At 44.7% G+C, this 24086-nt stretch overlaps 1 long non-coding RNA gene across 1 annotated transcript; it reads left to right on the top strand.

Annotated features, from left to right (window-relative positions):
• Positions 1 to 22: 22 nt before the first annotated feature.
• On the top strand, positions 23 to 21100 carry LOC135537850 (uncharacterized). Its single transcript, XR_010455288.1, has 3 exons — positions 23 to 93; positions 9105 to 9247; positions 19691 to 21100. It is a non-coding gene; the product is annotated as an uncharacterized LOC135537850 (long non-coding RNA).
• The last annotated feature ends 2986 nt before the right edge of the window (positions 21101 to 24086 follow it).

Here is a 24086-nt window from a genome sequence, read left to right on the forward strand (position 1 = left end):
CTATCTTTTGTTGTGTGTTTTCCAGCCGAAGCCGGAGGAGGAAGGCAGAACATGAAGGAGCGGGAGGCCTTCGATGCCAGGAACATATTAAAGGTCAGAGGTCAAACAACACCAAACAAATAAACATCCTGGTGGTACCTTTTTACCTGCCTGTTGTCTGTTGAACAATACAACCTTTAGGTCTGTCTCATAGGAGATAATTTCTCTCCCATATTGAGCAATAATATGTTTTTGTCGGGTTGTCTTTATTCTTGACTATTACTCCCATAATATTTTGGGTGGAACGACTATTCAGAGAAGCAATAGGAACATTCCAGGAACACACAAAGCCTCCCGTGGCTTACATAATGCAGTAAGATTTAGCAGACTCACTCACTCAGTGAGATTTATTTAGCACCACTGATTCAGTCAGTAAGATGGTAGACAGTTCATTCAGTCAGTAAGATGGTAGACAGTTCATTCAGTCAGTAAGATGGTAGACAGTTCATTCAGTCAGTAAGATGGTAGACAGTTCAGTCAGTAAGATGGTAGACAGTTCATTCTGTCAGCAAGATGGTAGATCCATTCTGTCAGCAAGATGGTAGGCAGTTCATTCAGTCAGTAAGATGGTAGACAGTTCATTCAGTCAGTAAGATGGTAGGTAGTTCATTCAGTCAGTAACATGGTAGGTAGTTCATTCAGCCAGTAACATGGTAGGTATAGTTCATTTCAGTCAGTAAAATGGTAGACCGTTAATTCAGTCAGTAAGATGGTAGACAGTAAGATGGTAGACAGTTCATTCAGTCAGCAAGATGGTAGACAGTTCAATCAAGATGGTAGACAGTTCAATCAAGATGGTAGACAGTTCATTCAGTCAGTAAGATGGTAGACAGTTCATTCAGTCAGTAAGATGGTAGTCAGTTCATTCAGTCAGTAAGATGGTAGACAGTTCATTCAGTCAGTAAGATGGTAGTCAGTTCATTCAGTCAGTAAGATGGTAGGCAGTTCATTCAGTCAGTAAGAAGGTAGGCAGTTCATTCAGTCAGTAAGATGGTAGGCAGTTCATTCAGTCAGTAAGAAGGTAGGCAGTTCATTCAGTCAGTAAGATGGTAGGCAGTTCATTCAGTCAGTAAAATGATAGACAGTTCATTAAGTCAGCAAGATGGTAGACAGTTCATTCAAGATGGTAGACAGTTCGTTCAGTCAGCAAAATGGTAGGTAGTTCATTCAGTCAGTAAAATGGTCAGCAGTTCATTTAGTCAGTAAGATGGTAGGTAGTTCATTCAGTCAGTAAGATGGTAGACAGTTCATTCAGTCAGTAAGATGGTAGTCAGTAAGATGGTAGACAGTTCATTCAGTCAGTAAGATGGTAGACAGTTCATTCAGTCAGTAAGATGGTAGTCACTAAGATGGTAGGCAGTTCATTCAGTCAGTAAGATGGTAGACAGTTAATTCAGTCAGTAAGATGGTAGACAGTTCATTCAGTCAGTAAGATGGTAGACAGTTCATTCAGTCAGTAAGATTGTAGTCAGTTCATTCAGTCAGTAAGATGGTAGTCACTAAGATGGTAGACAGTTCATTCAGTCAGTAAGATGGTAGACAGTTCATTCAGTCAGTAAGATGGTAGACAGTTCATTCAGTCAGTAAGATGGTAGACAGTTCATTCAGTCAGTAAGATGGTAGACAGTTCATTCAGTCAGTAAGATGGTAGTCACTAAGATGGTAGACAGTTCATTCAGTCAGTAAGATGGTAGTCACTAAGATGGTAGACAGTTCATTCAGTCAGTAAGATGGTAGACAGTTAATTCAGTCACTAAGATGGTAGACAGTTCATTCAGTCAATAAGATGGTAGTCAGTTCATTCAGTCAGTAAGATGGTAGACAGTTAATTCAGTCAGTAAGATGGTAGACAGTTAATTCAGTCAGTAAGATGGTAGACAGTTCATTCAGTCAGTAAGATGGTAGTCACTAAGATGGTAGGCAGTTCATTCAGTCAGTAAGATGGTAGACAGTTAATTCAGTCAGTAAGATGGTAGACAGTTAATTCAGTCAGTAAGATGGTAGACAGTTCATTCAGTCAATAAGATGGTAGTCAGTTCATTCAGTCAGCAAGATGGTAGTCAGTTCATTCAGTCAGCAAGATGGTAGACAGTTCATTCAGTCAGTAAGATGGTAGACAGCCCATTCAGTCAGCAAGATGGTAGACAGTTCATTCAGTCAGTAAGATGGTAGACAGTTCATTCAGTCAGTAAGATGGTAGACAGTTCATTCAGTCAGCAAGATGGTGGACAGCCCATTCAGTCAGTAAGATGGTAGACAGTTCATTCAGTCAGTAAGATGGTAGACAGTTCATTCAGTCAGTAAGATGGTAGACAGTTCATTCAGTCAGTAAGATGGTAGACAGTTCATTCAGTCAGTAAGATGTTCGGCAGTTCATTCAGTCAGTAAGATGGTAGACAGCCCATTCAGTCAGCAAGATGGTAGACAGTTCATTCAGTCAGCAAGATGGTAGACAGTTCATTCAGTCAGCAAGATGGTGGACAGCCCATTCAGTCAGTAAGATGGTGGACAGCCCATTCAGTCAGCAAGATGGTAGACAGTTCATTCAGTCAGCAAGATGGTAGACAGTTCATTCAGTCAGTAAGATGGTGGACAGCCCATTCAGTCAGCAAGATGGTAGACAGTTCATTCAGTCAGCAAGATGGTAGACAGTTCATTCAGTCAGTAAGATGGTAGACAGCCCATTCAGTCAGCAAGATGGTGGACAGCCCATTCAGTCAGTAAGATGGTAGACAGCCCATTCAGTCAGTAAGATGGTAGACAGCCCATTCAGTCAGCAAGATGGTATCCAGTCAGGTAGGTGATGCAACAATACCTCTGGCTCTGTTTCATGTGGATTAGCTGCCCTCTGCTGGTAAAATGTAAGAACTACAATAGTATATTCCTGGTGCGGTCTGTCTGAATGGAGCAGTGCTCTAGTCCTGGGCCCAGTTTTTCCAAAGCTATCTATCTGGATTTAGCCTATCGGATAGGATTAAGTACATATAAATATTATGAATCGAACAAATGAATAATTCACTTGAATAGGGACCGTTCTGTTTATTTTGGGCTCCCGAGTGGCACAGTGGTCTAAGGCACTGCATCTCAGCGCTAGAGGCGTCACTACAGAAACCCTGGTTCAATTCCAGGCTGTATCACAACCGGCCGTGATTGGGAGTCCCATAGGGAGGCGCACATTTGGCCCAACGCCGTCCGGGTTTGGCCGGTGTAGGCCGTCATTGTAAATAAGAGTTTGTTCTTAACTGACTTACCTAATAAAATAAAGGAAAAAAACAAATATATAATGTTAGTTTTTGCCCTCGTGCTACACACCTGATTCCACTAATCGGCTCATCAAACCTATTGGTTCCCCAGGACCATGACACACTGGAATAGAGTGTTGATTAGACCTGATATATATTCCTGACAGACAACCCAACACGCTGGGTTTGATCCCTCCAACCAACTGAAAAGATCAATGACATTTTATTAGTCATAAGAATTTAGAATGTGTTGTTAGAACTGGGAATTTATTTAACCTTTATTTAACTAGGCAAATCAGTTAAGAACAAATTCTTATTTACAATGACGGCCTACCTAGGAACAGTGGGTTAACTGCATTGTTCAGGGGCAGAACGACAGATTTGTACCTTGTCAGCTCGGGGGTTTGAACTTGCATCCTTCCGGTTACTAGTCCAACACTCTAACCACTAGGCTACCCTGCCGCCCAGATCAGCATCCATTTCCTCATTAGGTCCAATGATCAGTGTCTTCACAATGTATTCATACCCCTTGACTTTCTCCACATGTTGTTGTGTTTCAGCCTGAATTTTAAAATAGATTAAATTGAGATGTTGTTTGTCACTGGCCAACACACAATACCCCAGAATGTCAAAGTGGAATTATGTTTTTTGAATTATTTTATGAATTAATTTGAAAGGAAACGCTGAAATATCTTGAGTCAATAAGTATTTAACCCTTTTGTTCTGCCAAGTCTAAACCACTTCAGTTGTAAAAAGTTGCTTAACAAGACACATAATAAGTTGCATGGATTCACTCTGTCTGCAGTAATAGTGTTTAACATGATTTTTGAATAACTACCTAACCTCTGTGGGACACACATACTTTAAAAAAATATACAAAAAAATATTAAACTAGGCAAGTCAGTTAAGAACATATTCTTATTTTCAATGACGGCCTAGGAACAGTGGGTTAACTGCCTGTTCAGGGGCAGAACGACAGATTTGAACCTTGACAGCTCGGGGGTTTGATCTTGCAACCTTTCGGTTACTAGTCCAATGCTCCAACCACTGGGCTACCTGCCGCCCCTATGGGGTATTGGGGTATTATGGGGTTTTGTGTGTCGATTGATGAGGAAATTGTTGTATTTATTCAGTTTCAGAATAAGGCTGTAATGTAACAAAATGTAGGAAAAAGTCAAGGGGTCTGAATAGTTTCCGAAGGTGTTTGGGATAAATCAGCATGGCAGCCGATAGAGGGCTTTCATACACTCACCTTAGAGATGAATTCACCTTGGGGGTCCTCCCAATGTTTAGATATGACAAACTGAGCCTTCAGCGCAGTAGCGTACCCTATTCCCTATATAGTGCACTACTTATAACCTGATCCCTATGGGCCCTGGTCACTATATAGTGCACTACTTATAACCTGATCCCTATGGGCCCTGGTCACTATATAGTGCACTACTTATAACCTGATCCCTATGGGCCCTGGTCACTATATAGTGCACTACTTATAACCTGATCCCTATGGGCCCTGGTCACTATATAGTGCACTATTTATAACCTGATCCCTATGGGCCCTGGTCACTATATAGTGCACTATTTATAACCTGATCCCTATGGGCCCTGGTCACTATATAGTGCACTATTTATAACCTGATCCCTATGGGCCCTGGTCACTATATAGTGCACTACTTATAACCTGATCCCTATGGGCCCTGGTCACTATATAGTGCACTATTTATAACCTGATCCCTATGGGCCCTGGTCACTATATAGTGCACTACTTATAACCTGATCCCTATGGGCCCTGGTCACTATATAGTGCACTACTTATAACCAGATCTCAATGGGCCCTGGTCACTATATAGTGCACTACTTATAACCAGATCCCTATGGGCCCTGGTCACTATATAGTGCACTACTTATAACCAGATCTCAATGGGCCCTGGTCACTATATAGTGCACTACTTATAACCAGATCCCTATGGGCCCTGGTCACTATATAGTGCACTACTTATAACCAGATCTCAATGGGCCCTGGTCACTATATAGTGCACTACTTATAACCTGATCCCTATAGGCCCTGGTCACTATATAGTGCACTACTTATAACCTGATCCCTATGGGCCCTGGTCACTATATAGTGCACTACTTATAACCTGATCCCTATGGGCCCTGGTCACTATATAGTGCACTACTTATAACCTGATCCCTATGGGCCCTGGTCACTATATAGTGCTCTACTTATAACCAGATCTCAATGGGCCCTGGTCACTATATAGTGCACTACTTATAACCTGATCCCTATGGGCCCTGGTCACTATATAGTGCACTACTTATAACCTGATCCCTATGGGCCCTGGTCACTATATAGTGCACTACTTATAACCTGATCCCTATGGGCCCTGGTCACTATATAGTGCACTACTTATAACCTGATCCCTATGGACCCTGGTCACTATATAGTGCACTACTTATAACCTGATCCCTATGGGCCCTGGTCACTATATAGTGCCCTACTTATAACCTGATCCCTATGGGCCCTGGTCACTATATAGTGCACTACTTATAACCTGATCCCTATGGACCTTGGTCACTATATAGTGCACTACTTATAACCAGATCCCTATGGGCCCTGGTCACTATATAGTGCACTACTTATAACCTGATCCCTATGGGCCCTGGTCACTATATAGTGCACTACTTATAACCTGATCCCTATGGACCCTGGTCACTATATAGTGCACTACTTATAACCAGATCCCTATGGGCCCTGGTCACTATATAGTGCACTACTTATAACCTGATCCCTATGGACCCTGGTCACTATATAGTGCACTACTTATAACCAGATCCCTATGGGCCCTGGTCACTATATAGTGCACTACTTATAACCAGATCATTATGGACCCTGGTCACTATATAGTGCACTACTTATAACCAGATCCCTATGGGCCCTGGTCACTATATAGTGCACTACTTATAACCAGATCCCTATGGGCCCTGGTCACTATATAGTGCACTACTTATAACCAGATCCCTATGGGCCCTGGTCACTATATAGTGCACTACTTATAACCTGATCCCTATGGGCCCTGGCCACTATATAGTGCACTACTTATAACCTGATCCCTATGGACCCTGGCCACTATATAGTGCACTACTTATAACCTGATCACTATGGACCCTGGTCACTATATAGTGCACTACTTATAACTTGATCTCAATGGGCCCTGGTCACTATATAGTGCACTACTTATAACCTGATCCCTATGGGCCCTGGTCACTATATAGTGCACTACTTATAACCTGATCCCTATAGGCCCTGGTCACTATATAGTGCACTACTTATAACCTGATCCCTATGGGCCCTGGTCACTATATAGTGCACTACTTATAACTTGATCTCAATGGGCCCTGGTCACTATATAGTGCACTACTTATAACCTGATCCCTATGGACCCTATTCCCTATATAGTGCACTACTTATAACCAGATCCATATGGGCCCTGGTCACTATATAGTGCACTACTTATAACCTGATCCCTATGGACCCTGGTCACTATATAGTGCTCTACTTATAACCAGATCATTATGGACCCTGGTCACTATATAGTGCACTACTTATAACCAGATCATTATGGACCCTGGTCACTATATAGTGCACTACTTATAACTTGATCTCAATGGGCCCTGGTCACTATATAGTGCACTACTTATAACCTGATCCCTATGGGCCCTGGTCACTATATAGTGCACTACTTATAACCTGATCCCTATGGGCCCTGGTCACTATATAGTGCACTACTTATAACCTGATTCCTATGGGCCCTGGTCACTGTATAGTGCACTACTTATAACCTGATCCCTATGGGCCCTGGTCACTATATAGTGCACTACTTATAACCTGATTCCTATGGGCCCTGGTCTATATAGTGCACTACTTATAACCAGATCCCTATAGGCCCTGGTCACTATATAGTGCACTACTTATAACCTGATTCCTATGGGCCCTGGTCACTATATAGTGCACTACTTATAACCTGATTCCTATGGGCCCTGGTCACTATATAGTGCACTACTTATAACCAGATCCCTATAGGCCCTGGTCACTATATAGTGCACTACTTATAACCTGATTCCTATGGGCCCTGGTCACTATATAGTGCACTACTTATAACCTGATCATTATGGACCCTTGCCAAACGTAGTGCAGGGAATCGGGTTCCATTTGAGCAGCAACATGATAGGAATGTCCCTGCAGAGTCTCTGTCAGTACCATGTGTTCCCTGGAGAAGCAACATGATGTCCCTGCAGAGTCTCTGTTAGTACCATGTGTTCCCTGGAGAAGCAACATGATGTCCCTGCAGAGTCTCTGTCAGTACCATGTGTTCCCTTGAGAAGCAACATGATGTCCCTGCAGAGTCTCTGTCAGTACCATGTGTTCCCTGGAGAAGCAACATGATGTCCCTGCAGAGTCTTTGTCAGTACCATGTGTTTCCTGGAGAAGCAACATGATGTCCCTGCAGAGTCTCTGTCAGTACCATGTGTTTCCTGGAGAAGCAACATGATGTCCCTGCAGAGTCTCTGTCAGTACCATGTGTTCCCTGGAGAAGCAACATGATGTCCCTGCAGAGTCTCTGTCAGTACCATGTGTTTCCTGGAGAAGCAACATGATGTCCCTGCAGAGTCTCTGTCAGTACCATGTGTTCCCTGGAGAAGCAACATGATGTCCCTGCAGAGTCTCTGTCAGTACCATGTGTTCCCTGGAGAAGCAACATCATGTCCCTGCAGAGTCTCTGTCAGTACCATGTGTTCCCTGAGAAGCAACATGATGTCCCTGCAGAGTCTCTGTCAGTACCATGTGTTCCCTGCAGAGTCTCTGTCAGTACCATGTGTTCCCTGCAGAGTCTCTGTCAGTACCATGTGTTCCCTGGAGAAGTTTATTTTATTCATCATTTTTATTTAACCTTTATTACACCAGGCAAGTCAGTTAAAAGAACAAAATCTTATTTACAATGACGGCCTACCCCGGCCAAACCCTGACGACGCTGGGCCAAACCCTGACGACGCTGGGCCAAACCCTGACGACGCTGGGCCAAACCCTGACGACGCTGGGCCAAACCCTGACGACGCTGGGCCAAACCCGAACGACGCTGGGCCAATTGCGCGCCGCCTTATGGGACTCCCAATTACGGCCGGTTGTGATACAGCCTGGAATCAAACCAGGGTGTCTGTAGTGATGCCTTAGACCGCTGTGCCACTTGGGAGCCCTTAGTAGCCACAGTAACACCATCTTTGAGAGAGAGAGAGAGAGAGAGAGAGAGAGAGAGAGAGAGAGAGAGAGAGAGAGAGAGAGAGAGAGAGAGAGAGAGAGAGAGAGAGAGAGAGAGAGAGAGAGAGAGAGAGAGAGAGAGAGAGAGAGAGAGAGAGAGAGAGAGAGAGAGAGAGAGAGAGAGAGAGAGAGAGAGAGAGAGAGAGAGAGAGAGAGCGGTCTCATCGTTTTGTCATTCTGTTGATGGTTGTGGAGTGGAATTTAAGCAGAGTTATTTTTTTGTTCGGCTGTAGTTGTATCTATATAACCAGAACCTCCTCAAAACTCTGGTCCAGTTCACAACGTGGTCATGTAGAACTACATCAAGTGTAAACGGGAGATTCACATAACAATGTTTGTAGTGGTTTCCTAGCTTGTGTCGCAAATGGCTACCGATTCACTATCTAGTGCACTTCTCCTTGTCAAAAGTAGTGCACTAATATAGGGAACAGGGTGCAATTTGGGACACACAATAACACTCAGATTGACAGTATTGTTCTAACTCTCTTGTCTTGTTCTTAACGTAGAGCTTTGGGTCGTACCATTTTGGCGAGTTTGATCTGAGTGCCGTCCAGATTTCCCAGAGGTATTCTACCGACTGCACCGGTTTCTACACCTCCGCTGGCCTTCTGAACTTCTCCTGACCGCCTCTCCCTGAACGTTCACTCAGGTACAGGAGGGAGGGAGGGAGGGAGGGAGGGGGAGGGAGGGAGAGGGAGAGAGGGATGGAGGGAGGGAGGGAGGGAAAGAGAGAGAGGAAGGGAGGGAGGGAGGGAGGGAGGGAGAGAGAGAGAGGAAGGGAGGGAGGGAGGGAGGGAGGGAGGGAGGGAGGGAGGGAGAGAGGGGGAGAGGGAGGGAGGGAGAGAGGGGGAGAGGGAGCGAGGGGAGGGAGGGAGAGGAAGGGAGGGAGAGAGGGGGGAGGGAGGGAGAGAGCAAGGGAGGGAGGGGGAGGGAGGGAGAGGTAGGGAGGGAGGGATGATAAATGAATATCAGAATCCATAGAAGAAATGTCTATGGTACCACAAAGTATCCCTGTCTGAACAGAACTGATTTACCCACCCTTTACTGTAAATTGTTGTACATTTTAAGTGGTCAGTTTTCAGTAATTTACAACTTTTTTTGACAGTTGTTTAACAGACGAAGTAAATCTCAGCAATTATGGTCCATTTCCTCAAATATCAGAACTGTAAATCCCTCTTCAGGCAGGACATCAAAGCACTCTACTGTTGGCCAGCAGGGGGCTCTATCGGGCTTTATTATAGTGTAGAGGAGGCAGGCAGGGAGCATTCTCCCTTCTGTGTGTGTGTGCAAGCATTAAGGAGGGGCAGTGACACTGTTGTCTGTCTCCTCCTGTCAGTGCTGTTGTCTGTCACTCCCCTGTCAGTGCTGTTGTCAGCCCCCTGTCAGTGCTGTTGTCTGTCCCCCTCCCCCATCAGTGCTGTTGTCTGTCTCCCTGTCCTGCCCTCGGAGAGATGTCCTGCTGTCACATTCAGCTCAGCTACATTCACTTCCTCCTGTCCTGCCCTCAGAGAGATGTCCTGCTGTCACAGTCTGCTCAGCTCAGCTACATTCACTTCCTCATGTCCTGCCCTCAGAGAGATGTTCTGCTGTCACAGTCAGCTCAGCTACATTCACTTCCTCCTGTCCTGCCCTCAGAGAGATGACCTGCTGTCACAGTCTGCTCAGCTACATTCACTTCCTCCTGTCCTGCCCTCAGAGAGATGTCCTGCTGTCACAGTCTGCTCAGCTACATTCACTTCCTCCTGTCCTGCCCTCAGAGAGATGACCTGCTGTCAGCTCAGCTCAGCTACATTCACTTCCTCATGTCCTGCCCTCAGAGAGATGTTCTGCTGTCACAGTCTGCTCAGCTACATTCACTTCCTCCTGTCCTGCCCTCAGAGAGATGTCCTGCTGTCACAGTCTGCTCAGCTCAGCTACATTCACTTCCTCATGTCCTGCCCTCAGAGAGATGTTCTGCTGTCACAGTCTGCTCAGCTACATTCACTTCCTCCTGTCCTGCCCTCAGAGAGATGTTCTGCTGTCACAGTCTGCTCAGCTACATTCACTTTCTCCTGTCCTGCCCTCAGAGAGATGTCCTGCTGTCACAGTCTGCTCAGCTACATTCACTTCCTCATGTCCTGCCCTCAGAGAGATGTCCTGCTGTCACAGTCTGCTCAGCTACATTCACTTCCCCCTGTCCTGCCCTCAGAGAGATGTCCTGCTGTCACAGTCTGCTCAGCTCAGCTACATTCACTTCCTCATGTCCTGCCCTCAGAGATGTCCTGCTGTCACAGTCTGCTCAGCTACATTCACTTCCTCCTGTCCTGCCCTCAGAGAGATGTTCTGCTGTCACAGTCAGCTCAGCTACATTCACTTCCTCCTGTCCTGCCCTCAGAGAGATGTCCTGCTGCCCGCTGCTTGCTTGGCATGTCATGCAGGAGGGAAATATCTACCACCGAGTGCACTTGGCTAGCTTTGTCTGTCAGCTCAAAGACACTCATTACTAGCATACTGTAGCAGCTAGAACACACACACACACACACACACACACACACACACACACACACACACACACACACACACACACACACACACACACACACACACCAACACACACACATTTGTCCTTCTTCCTGGAGTCTTGTCAACAGCAATGATTAGACAGGGTTATGTAAATGCCCCCAGCCAACCCAGCCATCCTGCCGAGCATCAGAACATTGATAGTGACACTGTGTTGTGTCTATAGAATGTATCTGTTCAACCCTCCTCCTTGGCTCCCAGAGGCCTCGGAGACAGAAGAGAAACAGTCCGAAAGTATTCAGACCCCTTTCCCACAGACGGTTACCTTACAGCCTCATTCTAAAATGGACTTCATTGGGGTTTTTCCCCTCATCATTCTACACACAATACCCCATAATGACGAACCAAAAACAGGTTTTTAGAAATGTTTGTCAATTTTATTTAAAAAAAAAAACACACACACAAAAGACAGATATCACATTTCCATAAGTATTCAGACCCTTTACTCAGTACTTTGTTGTAGCACCTTTGGCAGCGACTACAGCCTCAACTCTTCTTGGCTATGTTGCTACAAGCTTGGCACAACTGTATTTGGGGAGTTTCTCCCATTCTTCTCTGCAGATCCTCTCATCTCTGTCAGGTTGGATGGGGAGCGTTGCTGTACAGCTATTTTCAGGTCTCTCCATGTTCGTTCTGGTTCAAGTCCGGGATCTGGCTGGGCCATTCAAGGACATTCAGAGACTTGTCCAGCAGCCACTCCTGTGTTGTGTTGGCTATGTGCTTAGGGTCGTTGTCCTGTTGGAAGGTGAACCTTCGCCCCAGTCTGAGCTCCTGAGCTCTCTGGAGCAGGCTTTCATCAAGGATCTCTCTGTACTTTGCTCCGTTCATCTTTCCCTCAATCCTGACTAGTCTCCCAGTCTCTGCTGCTGAAAAACATCCCCACAGCATGATGTCCTTCACTGTAGGGAGGGTGCCAGGTTTACTCCAGACATGATGCTTGGCATTCAGGCCAGTGAGTTCAATCTTGGTTTCATCAGACCAGAGAATCTTGTTTCTCATGGTCTGAGAGTCTTTAGGTGCCTTTTGGCAAACTCCAAGCGGACTGTCATGTGCCTTTTTACTGAGGAGTGGCTTCCGTCTGGCCACTCTACCATAAAGGCCTGATTGGAGCTTAATTTTGAGTCTCATAGCAAAGGGTCTGAATACCTATGTAAATAACGTATTTGTTGGGGTGGGGTGGGGGGGTGGGGAGTTATATAAAAATTAGCAAGAATTTCTGAAAACCTGTTTTTGCTTTGTCTTTATGGGGTATTGTGATGCCATTGTGTGTAGTTTGACGGGGAAAAAGTCAAGGGGTCTGAATACTTTCCAAATGCACTGCTTGGCCCAAATGGCACCCTATTTCCTATATAGTGCACTTCTTTTGACCCGGGCCCATAGGGTGCCATTTCGGGTCAAGTCATGGCCTAATCAGCCACTGCCTATCTCCTGAGACTGACTGACTAGCTGACTGACTGACTGGCTGACTGACTGACTGACTGACTGGCTGGCTGACTGACTGGCTGGCTGACTGACTGACTGGCTGACTGACTGACTGACTGACTGGCTGACTGACTGACTGGCTGGCTGACTGACTGACTGGCTGGCTGACTGACTGGCTGACTGGCTGACTGGCTGACTGGCTGACTGGCTGACTGACTGGCTGACTGGCTGACTGACTGACTGACTGACTGGCTGGCTGACTGGCTGACTGGCTGGCTGACTGGCTGGCTGACTGGCTGGCTGACTGACTGGCTGACTGACTGACTGACTGACTGGCTGGCTGACTGACTGACTGGCTGACTGACTGACTGACTGACTGGCTGACTGACTGACTGGCTGGCTGACTGACTGACTGGCTGACTGACTGACTGACTGGCTGACTGACTGGCTGACTGGCTGGCTGACTGGCTGGCTGACTGGCTGACTGACTGACTGGCTGACTGACTGGCTGACTGGCTGCCTGACTGACTGACTGACTGACTGACTGGCTGGCTGACTGACTGACTGGCTGACTGACTGGCTGGCTGACTGACTGACTGACTGGCTGACTGGCTGGCTGACTGACTGGCTGACTGGCTGACTGGCTGACTGGCTGACTGGCTGACTGGCTGACTGACTGGCTGACTGGCTGGCTGGCTGGCTGACTGCCTGACTGGCTGACTGGCTGGCTGACTGGCTGACTGGCTGACTGACTGGCTGACTGACTGGCTGACTGGCTGGCTGACTGACTGACTGGCTGACTGACTGGCTGGCTGGCTGGCTGGCTGGCTGGCTGGCTGGCTGGCTGACTGGCTGGCTGACTGGCTGGCTGGCTGACTGGCTGGCTGACTGAGACAGAGACAATGATCTCAGTGTCATGTAGACAGACAGTAGAAAATGCCACAGTGTATTGACAAAAGCAGCGAATGACTCATCTAGTTTTAAGGCTTGTTACTGTCAGGAAGGGAGAAATGAAAACCGCATGTTCAGGTAAACCGTCAAGAGCTTGGCTTATTCCTTCTGGAAACATCCCATAATACCCTCCTAGTAAGTACAGGGAAGGGAAAGGGCCTGATTTGCAGGTTAATTAAATTGTTCAGGCCTGCAACACTCTTTTCTTTTGGCAGAGAGAGATGTCATTCAGGATGTAGTGTGTTTTCATGGACCATTCAAAACTAACCAGAATAAAGCATATATGAAGTATTTCTTCTTCTTATTACATAAATAGTAGTATTAGATCATGAAGGTGTTTCTTTGTGCTTGGGGTTTCACCTAAAGCATCAGTGATGCTTTATCTGCTTCCCGTGGATAAATGTCTATTTCCTGCAGCATCAGCGTCTGTGGAGAAACGTCTAGTTCCTACAGGTCATGTCTAACAGGACAGAAGTCAACAGATCTGCTGACAGGGAGACAACAGGCTCTTCTTTCCCCGGGGGGATGAGGAATCTTCCTCTATCCGTTGACAGCTCTCCATTTCTGCTTAGTAGAGCAAAACAGAAACCAATGGATTATTGAAAATAATGACGTGGGCAAATCAATCACCTATCCTTCTTTTAGACTGGGATCATTACAAATATTGAACTAGACTATCAAAGATTAAATCCACTTCTTCTGGTTTTTCATTTAGAATGAAAAATCCACTATAAGAATGTCTTCATCAAATTCGAACAGGTATTCAATCTATTTTAGTTTCTGAAGTTTGTCTTGTTTCTCTTTGAATGTCCCAAAAACACTATCTAAATATTGTTATATCCCCAACTGACATATTTCATTTCATGCCAAGTTAGGAGAAGTAGCGTATTATTGTGATCCACACAGTGAAGTCGGCCAATCCACTGAGATACCTTCTGGCTTTTAAATCCCAAATGTTTACGATGTTGGCATTCAAAACCATCCTGTACAATTTCTGACGTATCTCATTCGAAAGACGTGTAGAATTGGTTCTGACTTGACGCGTATATGAAATGAAAAGGCAGAAGACGTTTGAAAGACGTGTAGAATTGGTTCTGACTTGACGCGGTATGAAATGAAAAGGCAGAAGACGTTTGAAAGACGTGTAGAATTGGTTCTGACTTGACGCGTGTAGGAAATGAAAAGGCAGAAGACGTTTGAAAGACGTGTAGAATTGGTTCTGACTTGACGCGTGAGGAAATGAAAAGGCAGAAGACGTTTGAAAGACGTGTAGAATTGGTTCTGACTTGACGCGTGAGGAAATGAAAAGGCAGAAGACGTTTGAAAGACGTGTAGAATTGGTTCTGACTTGACGCGTGAGGAAATGAAAAGGCAGAAGACGTTTGAAAGACGTTTAGAATTGGTTCTGACTTGACGCGTGAGGAAAGGAAAAGGCAGAAGACGTTTGAAAGACGTGTAGAATTGGTTCTGACTTGACGCGTGAGGAAAGGAAAAGGCAGAAGACGTTTGAAAGACGTGTAGAATTGGTTCTGACTTGACGCGTGAGGAAAGGAAAAGGCAGAAGACGTTTGAAAGACGTTTGACCTTCGAGAAGTGCAGGTACAGTTAGTTACATGCTTCAAGTGGCTGGAAACAACACGCGGGGAAATTGATTTAGTCGTTAATCCATTTTTAAGGTCAGAGGAACTTTTTCCATTAAGTGGTCGGTCCTACCTTTTTAAACTGCTAATGCCATCAGGTTAATTGAACACCACAGATTTAACGGACGGACGGACAGACGGACGGACGGACAGAAACAAACAAACAAACAGAAACAAACAAACAAGCCCAGCCCAGCCCATACACATAAATGCTGACATGGTTTTAGTTGTGCGTCATACCTCTCAAAGTCAGCTGGTAACCAAACATTAACCTGCTTAAATGATGAGATGTTTTTGTGTTTGTTTTCTATTGTTTGACTGTTAAACGTTAAAGCATATTTGTAAAGCTCTGTGGATAGATGGTTAGACGGTTTATCAAAGTGCCAGACAGGCACACGGCAACGACAGCTGCTGTTGTCATGAAGGGAAATGTCTCGTGCCGTTTGTTAGATATCGTTACCTGTGGAACTGGACACAAGGCACCTTCCTCCCCTCCGTTCAGCGGTTGTTGTGTTGATGTGTTTTATGTGACATTCAGCTAGGAGACACTCAATTGCATCTCTAACCAATCAGTGTCTTTAAAAAGACCTAGAGAGACACCCTGATGTGATGGCCAGTCGATGCAAACAGAAAGACGGACACAGAGAGAGAGAGAGAGAGAGAGAGAAACAGACCACGCACAGATAAACAGACCACTCTCTCTCTCACACACACACACACACACACACACACACACACACACACACACACACACACACACACACACACACACACACACACACACACACACACACACACACACACACACTCCGGGGTAGCTGAGGCAGGCAGATGACATGCTGAGTGAGTCTGGAGGGGGCTCTGCTGCTGTCAATGTCTGTTTACCCTGCAATCTATCTACACAGAGAATAACCATGTTTACCCTGCAATCTATCTACACAGAGAATAACCATGTTTACCCTGCAATCTATCTACACGGAGAATAACCATGTTAACCCTGCAATCTATCTACACAGAGAATAACCATGTTTACCCTGCAATCTATCTACACAGAGAATAACCATGTTTACCCTGCAATCTATCTACACAGAGAATAACCATGTTTACCCTGCAATCTATCTACACAGAGAATAACCATGTTTAACCTGCAATCTATCTACACAGAGAGAATAACCATGTTAACCCTGCAATCTATCTACACAGAGAATAACCATGTTTACCCTGCAATCTATCTACACAGAGAATAACCATGTTTACCCTGCAATCTATCTACACAGAGAATAACCATGTTAACCCTGCAATCTATCTACACAGAGAATAACCATGTTTACCCTGCAATCTATCTACACAGAGAATAACCATGTTAACCCTGCAATCTATCTACACAGAGAATAACCATGTTTACCCTGCAATCTATCTACACAGAGAGAGAATAACCATGTTTACCCTGCAATCTATCTACACAGAGAATAACCATGTTTACCCTGCAATCTATCTACACAGAGAGAGAATAACCATGTTAACCCTGCAATCTATCTACACAGAGAATAACCATGTTAACCCTGCAATCTATCTACACAGAGAGAGAATAACCATGTTTACCCTGCAATCTATCTACACAGAGAGAGAATAACCATGTTTACCCTGCAATCTATCTACACAGAGAGTAACCATGTTAACCCTGCAATCTATCTACACAGAGAATAACCATGTTAACCCTGCAATCTATCTACACAGAGAGAATAACCATGTTAACCCTGCAATCTATCTACACAGAGAATAACCATGTTAACCCTGCAATATATCTACACAGAGAGAATAACCATGTTAACCCTGCAATATATCTACACAGAGAGAATAACCATGTTAACCCTGCAATCTATCTACACAGAGAATAACCATGTTTACCCTGCAATCTATCTACACAGAGAGAATAAACATGTTTACCCTGCAATCTATCTACACAGAGAATAACCATGTTAACCCTGCAATCTATCTACACAGAGAGAGAATAACCATGTTTACCCTGCAATCTATCTACACAGAGAATAACCATGTTTACCCTGCAATCTATCTACACAGAGAGAGAATAACCATGTTAACCCTGCAATCTATCTACACAGAGAATAACCATGTTTATTTAGTTGTAGAGACAATACACATAACCATGTTTATTTAGTTGTAGAGACAATACACATAACCATGTTTATTTAGTTGTAGAGACAATACACACAACCATGTTTATTTAGTTGTAGACAATACACACAACCATGTTTATTTACAGTTACAGAGACAATACACACAACCATGTTTATTTAGTTGTAGAGACAATACACATAACCATGTTTATTTAGTTGTAGACAATACACACAACCATGTTTATTTAGTTGTAGACAATACACATAACCATGTTTATTTAGTTGTAGAGACAATACACATAACCATGTTTATTTACAGTTACAGAGACAATACACACAACCATGTTTATTTAGTTGTAGACAATACACACAACCATGTTTATTTACAGTTACAGAGACAATACACACAACCATGTTTATTTAGTTGTAGAGACAATACACATAACCATGTTTATTTAGTTGTAGACAATACACACAACCATGTTTATTTAGTTGTAGACAATACACATAACCATGTTTATTTAGTTGTAGAGACAATACACATAACCATGTTTATTTAGTTGTAGACAATACACACAACCATGTTTATTTACAGTTACAGAGACAATACACACAACCATGTTTATTTAGTTGTAGAGACAATACACATAACCATGTTTATTCAGTTGTAGACAATACACACAACCATGTTTATTTAGTTGTAGACAATACACATAACCATGTTTATTTAGTTGTAGAGACAATACACATAACCATGTTTATTTAGTTGTAGACAATACACATAACCATGTTTATTTAGTTGTAGACAATACACACAACCATGTTTATTTAGTTGTAGACAATACACACAACCATGTTTATTTAGTTGTAGAGACAATACACACAACCATGTTTATTTACAGTTACAGAGACAATACACACAACCATGCTTATTTAGTTGTAGACAATACAAACAACCATGGGATAACCACAGGGATGCTAGCCCATGTTGACTCCTCTGCTCTCTCACTTCAGACTGGCTTCCTCTGCTCTCTCACTTCAGACTGTCTTCCTCTGCTGTCTCACTTCAGACTGTCTTCCTCTCCTCTGCTCTCTCACTTCAGACTGGCTTCCTCTCCTCTGTTGTCTCACTTCAAACTGGCTTCCTCTGCTCTCTCACTTCAGACTGTCTTCCTCTGCTGTCTCACTTCAGACTGTCTTCCTCTCCTCTGCTGTCTCACTTTCAGACTGTCTTCCTCTCCTCTGCTGTCTCACTTCAGACTGTCTTCCTCTCCTCTGCTCTCTCACTTCAGACTGTCTTCCTCTCCTCTGCTGTCTCACTTCAGACTGTCTTCCTCTCCTCTGCTGTCTCACTTCAGACTGTCTTCTTCTCCTCTGCTCTCTCACTTCAGACTGTCTTCCTCTCCTCTGCTGTCTCACTTCAGACTGTCTTCCTCTGCTGTCTCACTTCAGACTGTCTTCCTCTCCTCTGCTGTCTCACTTCAGACTGTCTTCCTCTCCTCTGCTGTCTCACTTCAGACTGTCTTCCTCTCCTCTGCTCTCTATCTTGGCACCTTTTTAATAGCCGTGTGACCCAGTTTGAATCCAATTGAATGAAATCTCCATATTTGGAGTAACCCCTACTTGCAGCCAGTAAGCCCGTTAAGATGACTTATTCTACACTTTCTCCAGGCAGACGTAGTATTCTCCCTCTGCCTAGAATATTCTAGCAGCGTTGGTTGGTTCTCCACCACAGACCAGCAGCATTATGAGTCACCGAGGCTACGCTCCAAATGGCACCTATTCCCTATATAGTGCACTACTTTTGACCAGGGCCTATTGGATAGGGATCATAGGACCAAAGGGCTCTGGTCAAAAGTAGTGCACTATATAGGGAATAGGGTTCTATAGGGCCCTGGTCAAAAGTAGTGCACTATATAGGGAATAGGGTTCTATAGGGCTCTGGTCAAAAGTAGTGCACTATTTTGGGAATAGGGTTCTATAGGGCTCTGGGCTAAAGTAGTGCACTATATAGGGAATAGGGTTCTATAGGGACCTGGTCTGAAGTGGTGCTCTATATAGGGAATAGGGTTCTATAGGGCTCTGTGCTAAAGTAGTGCACTATATAGGGAATAGGGTTCTATAGGGCTCTGGGCTATAGTAGTGCACTATATAGGGAATAGGGCTCTGGGCTAGAGTAGTGCACTATATAGGGAATAGGGTGCCATTTGGGACAAATACCACGGATGCATTTCTCATTTGCCGTGGAGGTCTCACTCAGAGCCATTGTTGCTGTAATGTTTGAGTAAAAAAATGCTCCACTTTAATGTTGAGTCCATTATTAATGTTTCCTCTGCACCTTGTACTGTTCTGTTCAATGACGATGTCGATTGTGTCTCGCAGGTCAGAGGTGAACGATGAAGCTTCAAGGTGGACTGGACCTGCAGAGATGAATGACCGGGTTACAGGGTGGACATGTCAGAAAGCTCTAGGATGTCCCTGTCACCGTGCACTTGGCTGCAGACCAATCAAATGCCAGTGGAATTGTGTCAGAGAATGCTGGCGTTGATTTCCATGGGACATCGTGCTCCATCTCCCCCAGTCACGTGCTTCCTGATTAAACACTTGTCTTGTCAAAGTGTTTACGTTTCAACTGGAGTGAAAACAACCTGATTATATTAATGACACATTGGGGTAATGACACATTGGGTTAATGACACATTGGGTTAATGACACATTGGGTTAATGACACATTGGGCTAATGACACATTGGGGTAATGTTACATTGGGGTAATGACACACTGGGGTAATGACACACTGGGGTAATGTTACATTGGGGTAATGTTACATTGGGGTAATGTTACATTGGGGTAATGCCACATTGGGGTAATGAAACATTGGGGTAATGTTACATTGGTTTAATGACACATTGGGGTAATGTTACATTGGGGTAATGACACATTGGGTTAATGATTACATTGGGGTAATGATTACATTGGGGTAATGACACATTGGGGTAATGACACATTGGGTTAATGACACATTGGGTTAATGACACATTGGGGTAATGACACATTGGTTTAATGACACATTGGGTTAATGACACATTGGGTTAATGACACATTGGGTTAATGACACATTGGGTTAATGGCACATTGGGTTAATGGCACATTGCGTTAATGGCACATTGGGTTAATGGCAAATTGGGTTAATGACACATTGGGGTAATGTTACATCGGTTTAATGACACATTGGGTTAATGGCACGTTGGGTTAATGACACGTTGGGTTAATGACACATTGGGTTAATGACACATTGGGTTAATGACACATTGGGTTAATGACACATTGGGTTAATGGCATATTGGGTTAATGGCACATTGGGTTAATGACACGTTGGGTTAATGACACATTGGGTTAATGACACATTGGGTTAATGACACATTGGGTTAATGACACATTGGGTTAATGACACATTGGGTTAATGACACATTGGGGTAATGACACATTGGGTTAATGACACATTGGGTTAATGACACATTGGGGTAATGACACATTGGGGTAATGACACATTGGGGTAATGACACATTGGGGTAATGACACATTGGGTTAATGACACATTGGGTTAATGACACATTGGGTTAATGACACATTGGGGTAATGACACATTGGGGTAATGACACATTGGGGTAATGACACATTGGGGTAACATTTGGTCTTGATATTTTTTCCCTCTATGACATAAGGTTCCACTATTGTGATATGGGATGAATCTATAAAAAACAAAACATTTTAATAATAAACAGACAAATTATTCAAACTTGTGCATGTTAATCTTTTCATAATGAATTGGCTGGTTGACAGGACTCAGTGCTTGTCGTGAGGTGTGGCTTTTCATAATGAATTGGCTGGTTGACAGGACTCAGTGCTTGTCGTTGGGTGTGGCTTTTCATAATGAATTGGCTGGTTGACAGGACTCAAAGCTTGTCGTTAGGTGTGGCTTTTCATAATGAATTGGCTGGCTGACAGGACTCAAAGCTTGTCGTTAGGGTGTGGCTTTTCATAATGAATTGGCTGGCTGACAGGACTCAGGGCTTGTCGTTAGGTGTGGCTTTTCATAATGAATTGGCTGGTTGACAGGACTCAAAGCTTGTCGTTAGGTGTGGCTTTTCATAATGAATTGGCTGGTTGACAGGACTCAGTGCTTGTCGTTAGGTGTGGCTTTTCATAATGAATTGGCTGGCTGACAGGACTCAGGGCTTGTCGTTGGGTGTGGCTTTTCATAATGAATTGGCTGGCTGACAGGACTCAGTGCTTGTCGTTGGGTGTGGCTTTTCATAATGAATTGGCTGGTTGACAGGACTCAGTGCTTGTCGTGAGGTGTGGCTTTTCATAATGAATTGGCTGGCTGACAGGACTCAGGGCTTGTCGTTGGGTGTGGCTTTTCATAATGAATTGGCTGGCTGACAGGACTCAGGGCTTGTCGTTAGGTGTGGCTTTTCATAATGAATTGGCTGGCTGACAGGACTCAGGGCTTGTCGTTAGGTGTGGCTTTTCATAATGAATTGGCTGGCTGACAGGACTCAGTGCTTGTCGTTGGGTGTGGCTTTTCATAATGAATTGGCTGGTTGACAGGACTCAGTGCTTGTCGTTAGGTGTGGCTTTTCATAATTAATTGGCTGGCTGACAGGACTCAGTGCTTGTCGTTGGGTGTGGCTTTTCATAATGAATTGGCTGGTTGACAGGACTCAGGGCTTGTCGTTGGGTGTGGCTTTTCATAATGAATTGGCTGGTTGACAGGACTCAGTGCTTGTCGTTGGGTGTGGCTTTTCATAATGAATTGGCTGGCTGACAGGACTCAGTGCTTGTCGTTGGGTGTGGCTTTTCATAATGAAATGGCTGGTTGACAGGACTCAAAGCTTGTCGTTGGGTGTGGCTTTTCATAATGAATTGGCTGGTTGACAGGACTCAGGGCTTGTCGTTGGGTGTGGCTTTTCATAATGAATTGGCTGGCTGACATGACTCAGTGCTTGTCGTTAGGTGTGGCTTTTCATAATGAATTGGCTGGCTGACAGGACTCAGGGCTTGTCGTTGGGTGTGGCTTTTCATAATGAATTGGCTGGCTGACAGGACTCAGGGCTTGTCGTTGGGTGTGGCTTTTCATAATGAATTGGCTGGCTGACAGGACTCAGGGCTTGTCGTTAGGTGTGGCTTTTCATAATGAATTGGCTGGCTGACAGGACTCAGTGCTTGTCGTTAGGTGTGGCTTTTCATAATGAATTGGCTGGCTGACAGGACTCAGGGCTTGTCGTTAGGTGTGGCTTTTCATAATGAATTGGCTGGTTGACAGGACTCAGTGCTTGTCGTTAGGTGTGGCTTTTCATAATGAATTGGCTGGTTGACAGGACTCAGGGCTTGTCGTTAGGTGTGGCTTTTCATAATGAATTGGCTGGTTGACAGGACTCAAAGCTTGTCGTTGGGTGTGGCTTTTCATAATGAATTGGCTGGTTGACAGGACTCAGTGCTTGTCGTGAGGTGTGGCTTTTCATAATGAATTGGCTGGCTGACAGGACTCAAAGCTTGTCGTTAGGTGTGGCTTTTCATAATGAATTGGCTGGTTGACAGGACTCAGTGCTTGTCGTTGGGTGTGGCTTTTCATAATGAATTGGCTGGTTGACAGGACTCAAAGCTTGTCGTTAGGTGTGGCTTTTCATAATGAATTGGCTGGCTGACAGGACTCAAAGCTTGTCGTTAGGTGTGGCTTTTCATAATGAATTGGCTGGCTGACAGGACTCAGGGCTTGTCGTTAGGTGTGGCTTTTCATAATGAATTGGCTGGTTGACAGGACTCAGTGCTTGTCGTTGGGTGTGGCTTTTCATAATGAATTGGCTGGCTGACAGGACTCAGTGCTTGTCGTTGGGTGTGGCTTTTCATAATGAAATGGCTGGTTGACAGGACTCAAAGCTTGTCGTTGGGTGTGGCTTTTCATAATGAATTGGCTGGTTGACAGGACTCAGGGCTTGTCGTTGGGTGTGGCTTTTCATAATGAATTGGCTGGCTGACATGACTCAGTGCTTGTCGTTAGGTGTGGCTTTTCATAATGAATTGGCTGGCTGACAGGACTCAGGGCTTGTCGTTGGGTGTGGCTTTTCATAATGAATTGGCTGGCTGACAGGACTCAGGGCTTGTCGTTGGGTGTGGCTTTTCATAATGAATTGGCTGGCTGACAGGACTCAGGGCTTGTCGTTAGGTGTGGCTTTTCATAATGAATTGGCTGGCTGACAGGACTCAGTGCTTGTCGTTAGGTGTGGCTTTTCATAATGAATTGGCTGGCTGACAGGACTCAGTGCTTGTCGTTAGGTGTGGCTTTTCATAATGAATTGGCTGGTTGACAGGACTCAGGGCTTGTCGTTAGGTGTGGCTTTTCATAATGAATTGGCTGGTTGACAGGACTCAAAGCTTGTCGTTGGGTGTGGCTTTTCATAATGAATTGGCTGGTTGACAGGACTCAGTGCTTGTCGTGAGGTGTGGCTTTTCATAATGAATTGGCTGGCTGACAGGACTCAAAGCTTGTCGTTAGGTGTGGCTTTTCATAATGAATTGGCTGGTTGACAGGACTCAGTGCTTGTCGTTGGGTGTGGCTTTTCATAATTAATTGGCTGGTTGACAGGACTCAGGTCTTGTCGTTGGGTGTGGCTTTTCATAATTAATTGGCTGGCTGACAGGACTCAGGGCTTGTCGTTAGGTGTGGCTTTTCATAATTAATTGGCTGGCTGACAGGACTCAGGGCTTGTCGTTGG

The sequence above is a fragment of the Oncorhynchus masou genome, unplaced genomic scaffold (genome assembly GCF_036934945.1).
Source record: "Oncorhynchus masou masou isolate Uvic2021 unplaced genomic scaffold, UVic_Omas_1.1 unplaced_scaffold_856, whole genome shotgun sequence".
Taxonomy (NCBI): Eukaryota; Metazoa; Chordata; class Actinopteri; order Salmoniformes; family Salmonidae; genus Oncorhynchus; species Oncorhynchus masou.